The sequence below is a fragment of the Macaca thibetana genome, chromosome 16 (genome assembly GCF_024542745.1).
Source record: "Macaca thibetana thibetana isolate TM-01 chromosome 16, ASM2454274v1, whole genome shotgun sequence".
NCBI classification, from domain to species: domain Eukaryota; kingdom Metazoa; phylum Chordata; class Mammalia; order Primates; family Cercopithecidae; genus Macaca; species Macaca thibetana.
In genome coordinates this window covers 18553880-18569850 of record NC_065593.1, presented here as the reverse complement: position 1 = coordinate 18569850, position 15971 = coordinate 18553880, and the positions used below count along the sequence as shown (strand labels likewise).

General features: G+C 51.1%; 1 protein-coding gene across 1 annotated transcript in view; it reads right to left on the bottom strand.

Annotated features, from left to right (window-relative positions):
• LOC126939968 (coiled-coil domain-containing protein 92-like) overlaps positions 1-15504 on the bottom strand; it is a 28028-nt gene extending 12524 nt beyond the window's left edge. The window contains exon 1 of the mRNA XM_050765879.1: positions 15416-15504. The gene's annotated coding sequence lies outside the window, so the exon portion shown is untranslated. The remainder of the gene's footprint in view (positions 1-15415) is intronic.
• Positions 15505-15971: the final 467 nt, after the last annotated feature.

Here is a 15971-nt window from a genome sequence, read left to right as displayed (position 1 = left end):
TCAGGCTTCGTGAAAAAGCAGGGGAGTTGGCAGGAAAGCATCATTATTCCCATTTAACAGTTGGAGAACCAGAGGGCGATGGCTTCCTTCTCCTGCTCCCATGTGACTTTTTTTTTGAGATGGAGTCTTGCTCCTGTCACACAGGTTGGAGTGCAATGGCACCATCTTGGTTCTCTGCAACCTCCACCTCCCAGGTTCAAGCAGTTCTCCTTCCTCAGCCTCCTGAGTAGCTGGGACTACAGGTGCCCGCCACAACACCCGGTTAATTTTTGTATTTTTAGTAGAGACGGGGTTTCACCATGTTGGCCAGGCAGGTCTTGAACTCCTGACCTCAGGCAATCCACCCGCCTTGGCCTCACAAAGTGCTGGGATGACAGGCGTGAGCCACTGCACATATAACTTTAGCCTCTTCTGCTTCTCAAACAGGAAAACAAATGGAGTGGCAAAGTCAGTAGAGAGACAGAGAACCTGGGTTCTAGCCTGCTCCTCCCTCCAGCAGTGTGACGTGGGTGAGCCCTCTCACTCTGTGGGCTCTCAGTTTTCTCAGGGGTACAATGAGGGAGATGTGGAGTGAGTGAACCTCAGAGTCTCTTCCAGCTCTGACATCCCACAGTATCTCAGCCCAAGGGCTACATGGCTGTTCTGAATATTATTCTCCTTTAGTTCAACTCCACTTCAACTTAACCACAGTCCAGGGCTCTGGGCTCCTCCAAGTGGCACTGGAGGAAGATCTGCTGAATGTTTCACTAAAACTGACTCTGGGCTGAAGGCAGGTGGTGGAGTCCCTTTGTAAAAGAGAAAGGTGGGCCAGGCATAGTGGCTCACACCTGTGATCTCAGCACTTTGGGAGCCCAAGGCGGGTGGATCATGAGGTCAGGAGTTCAAGACCAGCCTGGCCAACATGGTGAAACCCCATCTCTACTAAAAATACAAAAATTAGCTGAGTATGGTGGCACATGCCTGTAATTCCAGCTACTTGGGAGGCTGAGGCAGGAGAATTGCTTGAATCGGGACAGGGAGGCGGAAGTTGCAGTGAGCTGAGATCATGCCACTGCATTCCAGCCTGGGCTACAAAGCAAGACTCCGTCTCGGAAAAAAAAAAAAAAAAGGCGCCGGCGTGGTGACTCATACCTGTAATCCTGGCACTTCAGGAGGCTGAGGTGGGTGGATCACCTGAGGTCAGGAGTTCGAGACCAGCCTGGCCAACATGGTGAAACCCTGTCTCTACTCAAAATACAAAAGTTAGCCGGGCATGGTGGCACGTACTTGTAATCCCAGCTACTCACTGAGGCAGGAGAATGGCTTGAACCCAGGAGGCGGAGGTTGCAGTGAGCTGAGATTGTGCCACTGCACTTCAGCCTGGGCGAGGTGAGACTCTGTCTCTAAATAAATACATACATAAATAAAAGAGAAACAGGCTGGGCATTTTGGCTTACTCATGTAATCTCAGCACTTTGGGAGGCCAAGGCGGGCGGATCACTTGAGGTCAGGAGTTGGAGACCAGCCTGCCCAACATGGTCAAACGCCATCTCTATTAAAAATACAAAATTAGCCGGGCCTGGTGGCGCATCCCTGTAATCCCAGTTACTTGGGAGGCTGAGGCAGGAGAGTCACTTGAACCCAGGAGGCGGAGGATGCAGTGAGCCAAGGTTGTGCCACTGGACTCTAGCCTGAGTGACACGGCGAGACTCTGCCTGAAAAAAAAAAGAGAGAGAGAAATGGGAGGAGGCTGGGCGTGGTGGCTCACGTCTGTAATCCCAGCACTTTGAGAAGCTGAGGTGGGAAGATGGCTTGAGTCTTGCCGGAGTCTTGAGTCTTGAGGAGTTTGAGACCAGCCTGGGCAACAAAGTGAGATATCATCTCTAAAAATATATAAATAGGCCAGACTCGGTGGTTCATGCCTGTAATCCCAGCCCTTTTGGAGGCCAAGGTGGGAAGATCACTTGAGGTCAGGAGTTCGAGACCAGCCTGGCTGACATGGTGAAACCCCGTCTCTACTAAAAATACAAAAATTAGCTGGGCATGGTGGCACAGGTGCCTGTAATCTCAGCTACTTGGGACGCTGAGGCACAAGGATTGCTTGAACCCGGGAGGTGGAGGCTGCAGTGAGCCAACATTGCACCACTGTACTGCAGCCTGCGCAACAGAGCAAGACTCTTGTCTCAAAAAATAAATAAATAAATAAATAAAAATAAATACAATAAAAAAGAGGAATAGGAGAGGGGGAAAAGAGACCCATGCAGTGACTCCTACGGTGGAACCTTGAGTTGCAGTGATGGGTGAGAGGCACGCATCCCTGAATGCTAATAAAAGCCTGGCTTTCCAGCTCTGCTGCTTCTGGCTCCGCCCCCTTCCCGACGAATCTCTTGTGTGGTAATCAGCATCTTGGACAAGCAGAGGCAGACAGCAAACACTGGAGCCCGGGACTCAGAGCTCCCGGTTTCTCAGCCAAGGACTCCCTGAGCTTTTGAGGAACCTGCCTTCACCTGCCCCGGGAATGTCCTGGGCAGTGGGAGAGACAGGCCTGTAAGAGGAATAATTCTGTTCACCAAATGGTCCCCTCCAGACTAGATTCCATGTAAGACTCGGAAAATCCATATTTTCATCTGTGGGGTCACATTGAGCAGGTGCCCCTGAGAACTCCCATCCTCGGGGCCCTCCTTTCTCTGGTATTCCCCTGACCCCCCCAATCCAACCAAATAGGCCCTTTTTTTTTTTTTTTTTTTTTTTTTTTTTTTTTGAGAGAGTCTCACTCTGTCACCCAGGCTGGAGTGCAGTGGCGGAATCTCGGCTCACTGCAAGCTGCACCTCCCGGGTTCACGCCATTCTCCTGCCTCAGCCTCCTGACTAGCTGGGACTATAGGCGCCTGCCACCAAGCCTGGCTAATTTTTTTATTTTATTTTGTATTTTTAGTAGAGACGGGGTTTCACCGTGTTAGCCAGGATGGTCTCAATCTCCTGACCTCGTGATCCACCCGCCTCAGCCTCCCAAAGTGCTGGGATTACAAGCGTGAGCCACGGCACCCAGCCGCCTAACTTTTTTTTTTTTTGAGACGGAGTCTCGCTCTGTCGCCCAGGCTGGAGTGCAGTGGTGAGATCTTGGCTCACTGCAAGCTCCGCCTCCCGGGTTCACGCCATTCTCCTGCCTCAGCCTCCTGAGTAGCTGGGACTACAGGCACCCGCCACCACGCCCGGCTAATTTTTTGTATTTTTAGTACAGACAGGGTTTCACCATGTTATGCAGGATGGTCTCGATCTCCTGACCTTGTGATCTGCCTGCCTTGGCCTCCCAAAGTGCTGGGATTACAGGCGTGAGCCACCGCGCCCGGCCATCCAAATAGGCCTTTCATTTCAGCAAGGCCCGTGGGGATCGCTGGCTCCATGTGCTGACCGTCTGCTATGTTTAGGAAATATACACATGCTCTTACTTCTGCCAACCACACTTCAGCGGGTATTACCACCCCAGTTCACAGAAAAAGGCTCTTGTGCCACTTCACGTGCTCAGTAAGTGGTGACAGAGTCAATTCTCCAACTAAGTCTTTCGAATCCAGAGAAGGTTCCCAATATTTACACCGATATTTACACTGGGAACAGTCCTAGGTTTGAATCTGTCACCCAGGCTGGAGTGCAGTGGCGCGATCATAGCTCACTGCAACCTCAGACTCCCGGCTTAGGCAATCCTTCCACCTCAGCCTCCCAAGTAGCTAAGGGCTACAGGTGACCGCCACCATACCTGGCTAATTTTTTAAAATTTTTGTAGACACAGGGTCTCACTTTATTGCCCAGGCTGATGTCCACCTCCGGGCCTCAAGCAATCCTCCCACCTTGGTCTCCCAAAGTGCTGGGATTACAGGCATAAGCCACTGGACCCAGCTGATTTGTGGTTCTTTCGATTACCTGCTGTGTGATTTTGGCATGAAAATTAACCTCTCTGAGCCATTTTCCTTCCCCCTGTAAGATGGGACTGCAAATCCTACCGTCCTAGGATAGTTGTAAGGATTAAATGAGATAAGAAATGTAAGGTCTGGCACAGTGGCTCACACCTGTAATCCCAGCACTTTGGGAGGCCAAGGCGGGTGGATCACCTGAGGTGAGGAGACCAGGCTGACCAATATGGTGAAGCCCTGTTTCTACTAAAAATACAAAAATTAGCCAGGCATGGTGGCGTGCACCTGAAGTCCCAGCTACTCGGGAGGCCGACACGGCAGAATCGCTTGAACCCAGGGTGCAGAGGTTGCAATGAACTGAGATCAAACCACTGCACTCCAGCCTGGGCAACACAGCGAGACTCTGTCTAAAATAAATATTTAGGCCAGGTGCAGTTGCTCACGCGTGTAATCCCAGCACTTTGGGAGGCCAAGGTGGGTGGATCACGAGGTCAGGAGATCAAGATCATCCTGGCCAACATGCTGAAACCCTGTTTCTACTAAAAATACAAAAATTAGCTGGGCGTGGTGATGCGTGCCTGTAGTCCCAGCTACTCGGGAGGCTGAGGCAGGAGAATGGTTTGAACTAGGGAGTCAGAGGTTGCAGTGAGCCGAGATTGTGCCACTGCACTCCAGCCTGGCAATAGAGCGAGACTCCATCTCAAAAAAATAAAAATAAAATAAATAAGGCTGGGCGAGGTGGTTCACACCTGTAATCCCAGCACTTTGGGAGGCCGAGGTGGGTGGATCACAAGGTAAGAGATTGAGACCATCCTGGCCAACGCGATGAAACCCCATCTCTACTAAAAATACAAAAAATTAGCCGCGCGTGGTGGCGGGCGCCTGGAGTCCCAGTTACTTGGGAGGCTGAGGTAGGAGAATGGCGTGAACCTGGGAGGCGGAGCTTGCAGTGAGCCAAGATCGCGCCCCTGTACTCCAGCCTGGGCAACAGAGCAAGACTCCGTCTCAAATAGAAGGACAGATAGATGATTGATTGATTGATAGATAGAAGATAGATAGATAGATAGATAGATAGATAGATAGATAGATAGATAGATAGAGAAATGTAGGCAGGGTGCAGTGGCTCGCACCTGTAATCCCAGCACTTTGGGAGGCCGAGGCGGGCAGATCACGAGGTCAGGAGATCGAGACCATCCTGGCTAACACGGTGAAACCCCGTCTCTACTAAAAATGCAAAAAATTAGCCGGGCATGGCGGTGGGCGCCTGTAGTTCCAGCTACTTGGGAGGCTGAGGCAGGTGAATGGCGTGAACCCGGGAGGCGGAGCTTGCAGTGAGCTGAGATCGCGCCACTGCACTCCAGCCTGGGCAACAGAGCGAGACTCCGTCTCAAAAAAAAAAAAAAAAAAAAATGTAAAGTGCTTAGCACAGGACCTGGCTCAATCAATGCTACCTCCCTTCTTCCTCCTCTTCTCTGTCCATTTAATGTGTGAGTAGGTTAATTCCTGTCGTGATTTGCTCACTTTTTCATTCACTCATTTGGGCACGGTGCGGGACTCAGGGAACATAGTAACAAACACAATGAAGTCCCTGCTCTCACGGATCTCACAGGGTGAAGAGAAGAGAATCAAACACATAAATAATGTGTCAAACAGATGATACGAATAATAAAATTACAATCTGTGCTGGGCGTGGTGGCTCACGCCTGTGATCCCAGCACTTTGGGAGGCCAAGCCGGGCGGATCACGAGGTCAGAGTTCGAGACCAGCCTGACCAACGTGGTGAAACCCCGTCTCTACTAAAAACACAAAAATTAGTTGGGCGTGGTGATGCACGCCTGTAGTCCCAGCTACTCAGGAGGCTGAGGCAGGAGAATGGCTTGAACCCCAGAGGCGGAGACTGCAGTGAGCCGAGGTCATGCCACTGTACTCCAGCTTGGGGGACAGAGCAAGACTCCGTCTCAAAAAAAAAAAAAAAAAAATTACAATCTGTGATAAGGGCCATCAAAGAGACCTACAAGGTAATGTGAAAGAATAAAGAGGGGAACCTACTTTAGATTTGAGGTGAGGAAAGTTCTCTTTGAGGAAGTAAGTTTTAGGCTGATGCCTTGTGACAGGCAGAGTTCTAAGACGGTCCCCAAGATTCCCAGCCTCTGTATGCAGGTGCTCTGCTTGAGTGTGGGTGGGCCTGTGCGTATGACAGATTTCACCCTGTGATTAGGCCACACACAAAGGTGAAGGGATTCTGCAGATGTAATTAAGGCCTCCAATCAGTTGACTTTGATTTAATCAAAATGGAGATTATTCTGGGTGGGCCCGACCTAATTAGGCAAAACCCTGAGGCCGGGCAAGTGGCTTATGTCTGTAATCTCAGCACTTTGGGAGGCCGAGGCGGGCTGATCACTTGAGGTCAAGAGATCGAGACCAGCCTGGCCAACATGCTGAAATACCGTCTCTACTGAAAATACAAAAATTAGCTAGGCATGGTGACAGGCGCCTGTCATCCCAGCTACTCAGGAAGCTGAAGCAGGAGAATCACTTGAACCGAGCAGGCAGAGGTTGCAGTGAGCCATGATCGTGCCACTGCACTCCAACCTGGGCGACAGAGGGATCTGTCTTGGAAAACAAAAAAACAAAAAAACAAAAACAAAAACAAACAAAAAAATAGAACCCTGAGCACAGGACCTAGTTTAAAAATGGTAGACTAAGGCCAGACGCGGTGGCTCACACCTGTAATCTCACCACTTTGGACAACGTGATGAAACCTGGTGTCTACAAAAATACAAAAAGTAGCCGGGCATGGTAGCAATGGCCTGTAGTCCCAGCTACTGGGAGGCTGAGGTGGGAGGATGACTTGGGCCCAGGAGGTCAAGTCTGCAGTGAGCCATGATCGTGCCATTGCACTCCAGTCCTGGCGACAGACAAAGACCCTGTCTCAAAAAAAAAAAAAAAAAAAAAAACCAGAGCCAGACTCCTGGGCTTAGACATTGTAAGATAATAAATGTATGTTGTTTTAAGCCACTATGTTTATGATAATTTGTTACGCAGCGATTAAAAAAAAACTAATACAGACTTGAAGAAAGGGTAGGACTTAGAAGAACGAAGGGAAGAGCATCACCAACAGGGAACAGCATCTGTGAAGGCGCAGAGGTAGGAAAGAGCTAAGTGATCATAATGATCGCTTACATTTATGGAGTGCTTACTATGTGTCAAACTTTCTGCTAAGTGCTTCACGTGGTCTGAGAAACAGACATTGCCGCTGCTAGCTGCTAAAGGCTGAAGTGAAAAGTACTGAAGGAGGGTCACAGGAAGGAAGGTTAGCAAGAGTAGGTTCACATGTCGTCTTGTAAACCATGTTAAGAATTTTTGGGCTGGGTGCAGGGGTCTCACGCCTGTAATCCCAGCACTTTGGAAGGCCAAGGCGGGCAGATCACCTGAGGTCAGGAGTTCGAGACCAGCCTGGCCAACATGGCAAAACCCTGTCTCTACTAAAAATACAAAAACTACCCAGGCGTTGAGGCGTCCACCTGTAGTCCTAGCTACTCAGGAGGCCGAGGCAGGAGAATCTCTTGAAACCGGGAGGCAGAGGTTGCAGTGAGCCGAGATCATGCCACTGCACTCCAGCTTGGGCGACAGAGCAAGACTCCATCTCAAAAAAAAAAAAAAAAATTTAATATTAAGTAAATGTGGAAGTTCTTAAAGGATTTTAAGCAGTGAAGAACATGATATGATTTGCATTTTTTTTTTTTTTTTTTTTGAGACAGAGTCTCACTCTGTCACCCAGGTTGGAATGCAGTGATGCAATGATGGCTCGCTGCAGCCTCAAACTCCCAGGTTCAGGCTGAGACTCCACCTCAGCCTCCCAAGGAGCTGGGACCACAGGCTCATGCCTCCATGCCCGGCTAATATTTCACTTTTTGTAGAGATGGGGTCTCACTATGTTGCCCAGGCTATCCTTTGCATTTTTAAAATATCACTCCAGCAGCTGTCGGGAGAGCAGTCTAGGCCCAACAGAGTGGATGCGGGGAGTTCAGCTGGGAGAATAGAGCAGTGGTCAAGGTGCCAGGTGATGGTGGCCTGGATGAGATGATGGAGGTGAAGGTGGAGAGCGGCCCCAGGTGTATTTTAGTGGTAGGACGGGCAGGACTTGGAGACGGACTGGATGAAGTCGTGATGATAGGGAGGGGGATGTCTAAGATGTCTCCAGTTTTCTAGCTCAAGCAACTCAAGAACGAAGGCATATTTGCTGGATCTTTCCCCATTTCCTCCTCTTTCACTATGAACCTCTTCCTTATCTATAATCACTCCCTGGGTGTTCTTATCCCATCCCATGGCTGTAAATACTATTTATATGCTATTGACCCCCAAAATAACTCTTTCCTGGATGCTAGACTGATGACCTAACACCTCCATTTGGATATCCAGCGAGGATATCCCTCAAACTTTCAAGTCCCAATACTGAACTTGCATTCCCTCCTGCAAACCAGCTCTTGACCACCATTGGCCATCTTGATGAACCACATTGCTATCTGCCCATTCATTCTGTTGCTCAGGTCAAAAACTTGGGGGTCATCTTTGATTCCTCTCTTTCTTTACATTCCGTAGTCAATCCATCTGCAACCTGTTTGCTCTATCTTCAAAAAACATATCCCAAAGCCAATCACTTCTCACTATCTCCATTGCCATCACCCAAGTCCAAGCCAGCAACATCCCTCTGGTGTACCACTGCCGTGGGCTCCTGACTGTCATCTCACTTCCATTCTTGCCCCTTGTTTTCCATGCAGGAGCCAGAATTCCTTTAACAAATATAAGTCAGGTCAGGCACGGTGGCTCACGCCTGTCATCCCAGCACTTTGGGAGGCTGAGGTGGGAGGATCACCCAAGGTCAGGAGATCGAGACCATCCTGGCTAACACGGTGAAACCCTGTCTCTACTAAAAATACAAGAAATTAGCTGGCCATGGTGGCGGGCGCCTGTAGTCCCAGCTACTCGGGAGGCTGAGGCAGTAGAATGGCATGAACCTGGGAGGCGGAGCTTACAGTGAGCCGAGATCGCACCACTGTGCTCCAGCCTGGGCAACAGAGGAAGACTCCATCTCAAAAAAAAAAAAAAGAAAGAAAAATACAAAACTTAGCCAGGCATAGTGGTGCATGCCTGTAGTCCCAGCTATTTGGGAGGCTGAGGCAGGAGAATCTCTTGAACCTGGGAGACAGAAGTTGCAGTGAGCCGTGATTGCATCGCTGCACTTCAACTTGGGCGACAGAGTGAGACTCCGTCTCAAAACAAAAACAAAAACAAATATAAGTCTGATCATGTCTCCCCATACCCCACTCAAAACCCTCTGTGTGGCTTTCCATCATGCTTCAAAAGAAACCCAAAGTTCTTATGGGCCCTTGCACAGTCTGCCCTGGCTCCCTCTGTCCTCATCCTGCTGGTTCCACCCCAGCCACTCCGACCTCCTTGCTGCTTCCTGCATGTGCCCAGCACACTCTTGCCTTGGGGACTTTGTATGTGCTGTCCCCTCTGCCAGGAATGCCCTTCACCAAGACCTCCTCAGGGCCTAGTCCCCTCCTTCATTCAGGACTCTCCAAATGTCAGCTCCTCAGGGATTTCTCTCATCACCCAATTTAAAGTAGAATCTTTTGTTACCCTCCATTCCCTTAATCTGCATTATTTCTTCTTCCGTGAATGTATTACCACATGAATATATTAAAGTTTTATTTTTATTTGTTTATTTGTTTTTATTTTTTTTTGAGATGGAGTCTGGCTCTGTTGCCCAGGCTTGAGTGCAATGGTACGATCTCAGCTCACTGCAACCTCCACTTCCTGGGTTCAAGTCAATCTCCTGCCTCAGCCTCCCGAGTAGCTGGGACTGCAGGCATGCGCCGCCACACCTGGCTAATTTTTGTATTTTTAGTAGAGACGGGGTTTCACCGTGTTGGCCAGGCTGGTCTCGAACTCCCGACCTCGTGATCCACCCACCTCAGCCTCCCAAAGTGCTGGGATTACAGGCATGAGCTCCTGCACCCAGCCCCCAATTTTTGTTTCTTGTCTGTTTCCCCTGCCAGATTGTTAGCAACTGAGATGAAGGACATTGCTTTGGTTCCTCCTGTTCCTTAGTACCTAGCACAGTGTGTGGCAAACAGGAAGTATTCAGTAAATATCTTTAGAGTGAGTGAATTTGTGGGGATGGCGTAGACTGGTGGAGAAGCAGATTTACACAAAGAAAGATCAAGTTGTCATGTGTTAGGTGTGATATGCCCAAAAGACCTCAGACAAGGAGAACTTGACGTCACGTAGGCAGGCCAATATACTGGTACAGCCAGGCTCAGGGCCTCATGCCTATAATCCCAGAACTTTAGGAGGCAGAGGTGGGCAGATCCTTTTTGTGCCCAGCAGTTTGAGACCAGCCTGGACAACACGGTGAAACCCCGTCTCTACTAAAGATACAAAAATTAGCTGGGCGGGGTGGCATGTGCCTGTGGTCCCAGCTACTCGGGAGGCTGAGGTGGGAGGATTGCTTGAGCCCAGGAGTTTGAGGCTTCAGTGAGCCATGACTGTACCACTGCATTCCAGCTTGGGTGACAGAGAGTGAGATCCTGTCTCAAAAAAAAAAAAAGAATAAAACATAATACACTGGTGCAGAACTCAGGAGAAACAGGTGAGCTGCATGTCTATGCAACTGTGAGTCTTTGTCAGGGTTTGTGTGCTTGCGTATCTGTGTGTGTGCCCGAGCCTGCGTGTGTGCCTCAAGGAGTACCTGTGTGTGTCTCTCGATTCTCTCGCTGCTGTGTCTGCTGTGCGCACACCTGTAGGACGAAGGTGGGTGTGTGGGCCTGTGCTTAGGATAAAGAGAGAAAATGTCTGTTCCCAGCCACTGAAATGCAAATGTTTCTGAAGAGTAAAAGCCCTTCCCACACAGCTCTGGAGACTGGACCCTGGCCACCGGTGAGAGGCTGAGCCAACCAGCTGTTTCTGTGCTTTCCCAGAACGACTTGAGTATTTGCTTCCAACTAGGCAGGCTGCTTTTCTCAGGGCGGAAATTTGGGTCACAAACGATCTTGGCAAATATTCTCTCTTAGACATTATTGTTTAGTTTGTTTGGGGGAGGGTGGGAGATAGAGTGGGGAAGGGAACTAGTGACAACAGAAATCTCTCTGTCTGGCTGGGGAGTCGCAGGCACTACTTCAGAAGGCCCAAGCCAGGAAAACATCCAATTTTCCCATCATAAATGCAGTCCTGGAACATCTGGGCTTCAGAAGCTCATGCCTGAGGACTTGGCCCAGGTCAGTAACAGTAGCCGAAGGGCTGGAGCTATCGGTTCCATCTTTCCCCACAACACAGTGCTAGATGTCTAGCCTCCTGAGTTAACATGCTTGGGGAAGAGGGTCGCACTCCTCTGTCCGCTGTCCTGAGCACCTCAGAGCCTGCATTGTTTCTGCTCCCCTCATTCTTCTGGTTCTCTGAGTTCTTTTTCCTGTTAATTTTTCCTTCCCCTTGTCCTTTTCCTTCTTTTTTTTTTTTCAAGATGGAATTTTGCTCTTGTTGCCCAGGCTGGAGTGCAATGACACAATCTTAGCTCACCGCAACCTCTGCCTCCCTGATTCAAGTGATTCTCCTGCCTCAGCCTCCCAAGTAGCTGGGATTACAGGTGCCCACCGCCACGCCTGGCTAATTTTTGTATATATATATATTTTTGAGACGTACTCTCGCTCTGTCGACCAGGCTGGAGTGCAATGGCACAATCTCGGCTCACTGCAAGCTCCACCTCCCTGGTTCATGCCATTCTCCTGCCTCAGCCTCCCGAGTAGCTGGAGTACAGGCGCCCGCCACCACGCCCGGCTAATTTTTTGTATTTTTAGTAGACACCGGGTTTCACCATGTTAGCTAGGATGTTCTCGATCTCCTGACCTCATGATCCGCCCACCTCGGCCTCCCAAAGTGCTGGGATTACAGGTTTGAGCCACCGCACCCAGCCTAATTTTTGTATTTTTAGTAGAGACAGGGTTTTGCCATGTTGGCCAGGCTGGTCTCGAACTCCTGACCTCAAGTGATCCATTCGCCTCAGACTCCCAAAGTGCTGGGATTACAGGCATGAGCCACTGTCCCTGGCCTTTCTAGCTTGATGAAAAAATATTCATTTAAAAAAATTGTTACCAAAAATATTAAAAAGACCCTAACACAAGGCTCACAATTTATAGGGTTAATTCCAAGTACTTTTAACATGTCTCTGATGTGTCTGAAAGTTACAAATACTTTTCCCTTTGGGGAAGTTGGTAGAGAAGGCTTCTGTGCTCAGGTTCCCAATCACGGGTAAAGTGTCAGGCTCGGGAACCTTCTGACCCTGGCACAGTTTGGGCTCTCTGAGGTCTGGGCTCCTGATCCCTGAAAATGACCTCTCTTCCCGCTTGTCTCTTTGGAGCTTCTGGGTTACTCACTTTCCTACCCAGTTACCACCGACTTGGCAAGTGGGAAGCTGCAGTTCTCTCCCCCGCTTCAGTTTTGTTTTGTTTTGTTGTTTGTTTGTTTTATTTTGAGACGGAGTCTCCTCTGTTGCCCAGGCTAGAGTGCAGTGGTTCAGTCTTGGCTCGCTGCAACCTCCGCCTCCTGGGTTCAAGCAGTTCTCCCGCCTCGGCCTCCCGAGTAGCTGGAATTACAGGCACCCACCAACACACCCAGCTATTTTTTTGTATTTTCAGTAGAGACGGGTTTTTGCCATGTTGGCCAGGCTGGTCTTGAACTCCTGACCTCAGGTGATCCACCTGCCTCAGCCTCCCAAAGTGCTGGGATTACAGGCGTAAGCTGCAGTGCCTGGCCTGCTAACCAGCAGTTTGAAAACCTCTTTTATAGTCTAGTCTTTCCTTGGGTATCTAAATCTCACCTTCCCCACACCCTTTTCATCTGCTCAAGGTTCCCTGGCCTCTGCCGCCTCTTTCTTTCCCTTAAGCAAAGGAGGTCGCTGGGAGAAGAACCAGACTCCACACTTCTTGCAACCTGCTTGCCCGGGGTTTGCATTGTCTGCCACCCCTCACTCACTGATGGATTCTCTTGTCCCAGTTTCAGCTTTTCCTAGTGTTTCTTTTCTGTTTGGGACTGAAAATATTTATCAAGTCAACAAATATCTTTGTGCTGTTCTTAACAGTCAATAGCCACGTTTTGTTAAAGTTCTTTAAGTATGTATGTTTTCTTGTTTAAGGAGAATGTTAGATTTATTTTTATTATTCTTTTTTTTTTTTTTTTTTTTTGAGGCAGAGTCTCGCTCTGCCGCCCAGGCTGGAGTGCTGTGGCGTGATCTTGGCTCACTGCAAGCTCGGCCTCCCGGGTTCACGCCATTCTCCTGCCTCAGCCCCCCGAGTAGCTGGGACTACAGGCGCCCACAACCGCGCCCGGCTAATTTTTTGTATTTTTAGTAGAGACGGGGTTTCACCGTGGTCTCGATCTCCTGACCTTGTGATCCGCCCGCCTCGGCCTCCCAAAGTGCTGGGATTACAGGCGTGAGCCACCACGCCCGGCCCTTTTATTATTCTTATAGTCAGGGCAGGTATATTAGCTAGGACAGGCATGGCAATAAGTGAACAGATAAATGAATCAGGCCGGGCGCGGTGGCTCACGCCTGTAATCCCAGCACTTTGGGAGGCCGACGGGGGCGGATCACCTGAGGTCAGGAGTTTGAGACAAGCCTGGCCAACATGGCAAAACCCCATCTCTACTGAAAATACAAAAATTAGCAGGGCGTGATGGAGGGCACCTGTAGTACCAGCTACTCGGGAGGCTGAGCCAGGAGAGTCATTTGAACCTGGGAGGCGGAGGTTGCAGTGAGTTGAGATCACACCACTGCACTCCAACCTGGGCAATAAGAGCAAAACTCGGTCTCAAAAGAAATAATCAACACAAGCTTTGTGTTTCTTAGTCATTATTCCTGTTCATGGCCTGACTCAGAGGCCTGGGGCAATAGGAGAGCAGGAACTCAAGAAGCCTTTCTTGGACATAACATCAATGCATAAGTAATAATACTTATAATAATAAGTAATTGGTACTGTTCTTAGCATTTTACATATATTAACTCATTTATCTTGGCAACAACCCCATGTTGAAGATTCTATTAATGTATCCACTTTATCGATGAGGAGACAGGCTTAGAAAGGTAAAGTAGTTTGCTCAGTATACGCAACTACAGTGCCTGGCAACTAGAAGCATTCCACCGGGTGCTCATCCTGGCATTTATGGCCTCTCATAAGAGAATCCCAAAGAGGAGAAGATCAGCCTGCATTTAGCAGTCCACATCTGCAGGCTGCTCTTCTCCTCTTTTGGATTCTACCTCTTGCTGCTCTGATGACAAAGTCTTCCAGTAGCCCGGTAGCCAGGCCATCCCCTTGCTTACTATATGCGCCTCATCTCTGCCTCTTGAAACCTGACCCATCCTTCAGGGCCTTGCTCTGGTGTGACTTTTACCATGAAGCCATCCCTGATCCCCCACCAAGATGGAATGACTCCTGTCTCTCTGTTCCCCAGGCAATTTGTTGGAATCTGAGTGGCAGCTAGCACCACAGTCTGCCATATTATCACTCTTTGTTCTGTGCGTGTGTGTGCACGTGTGCCTGCACACACCTGGCTTCTGTGCTAAGCCATAAGTCTTCATCCTGTGTGTGTGTGTGTGCGCGCATGCATGTGCCTGAATGCACCTGGCTTCTGTGCTAAGCCATATGCTTCCTGAGGGCAAGGCTTTGTCTCTGGGAATCTCTTGCAAGGAACAGGCCTATAATGAATGTTGCTGAAACAGGGAGAATGGATTGAGTCTTACTGGGAATCACCAGGGCAAGTAAATACACATATTAAAAAATAAGTATGCTGGTCCCCCAACCCCAAATCCTTGGCTTTCCTGGGGACTGTAGTCTGGAACAAGGATTCAGCCTTTGACAAATGTCTAGGATTCTGTCTGCAAGGTGGGGCCACTTAGCCAGTGGTGGAGCCACATTCCCCAGGGACCTTGTGGTCCTCTCCACTCCAGAGCCCCTTCCCCTGAACCCCTCAACTCTGGCTGCCCTCTGCACTGAAGCTCTCAGGAACCCCCACCTCAGCAAAGCTGAGGATCCAGTCACACGGGAATGGGGTGTATGGGGAAACTCGAGCCCCTCACCCCCTTCAGGCTTCAGGTTCTGCCCTAATTATGCCTCCAATATGACTCCCAAGGAAGGCAGGGGTTGGGGGGATGTGGAGACTAAGGAGGACGGGGAAGCGAGATAACAGAGAGGAGGGCAAAGGCAGCAGAAAGAAAGGTGTGTGTGGCGGGTGGTGGCGGGGCTCGACCTCGGGCCGCTCTGGACGCCCGTCAGCGCCAGGCAGGGCCCGGGTCTGGGCGGTGGAGGACAACTTCTGCCAGCAGCCCGCCGCGAGTCCTGCCCGCCTCCCGCGCGCTGCGGTGCCCAGCCCCGCGCCAGCCCTCCCGGGGGAGCTGGAGCTCGGCCGCGCTGCTCCCCACTGGGGCCGCTCCGGCGCCCACACCCCCCACGCCCACCGACCGGCCTCCTCACCTTCGGGACCTGGGAGCCACCGGCCGGCGGGGCCCTGGGTCCGGGCCGGGCTGGGTGGGGGCGGCGCTCTTCCCCCCGCGCTAGCTGCGCCTGGGGATCCGCAGCGCCCGCCCTGGCTGCGGCGCCATCAGCTGCTGGGAGGCTGCGGGGCAGTCGGGCCGGGGCTCCGGGGGGCTCGGGGGCGCCGAAGGGGGGTCTGGGGCGGGCTCGAGGCGTAAACACCCAGCAACGTGACCGGAACTGGCGAACGAGCCGGAGGGGTGCGGGGGGCGGGAGAGATAAAGGGGGAGGGGAGGGACCTGAGACGGGCGGGGAGGGGCCGTGGGCGGGGCGGGGGGAGGGGAGGCCGGCGGCGCGCGGTCGGGGGAGGGGGAACCCCGGGAGCCCCGAAAGCCCCGGGAACCGGGCCTGAGGCCCGCGGCGGGCCGCCGGGCTCGCGGAGCTGGCTTTAGCTGGGAGCTGGAAGGGCGACCTGGGGAACCCGCCGGTGCCTTGGCGCGCAGGGGCGCGGCGGAGGATCAGCACCGCGGACAGCGCCCAGGCCGCCAGGCCGCGA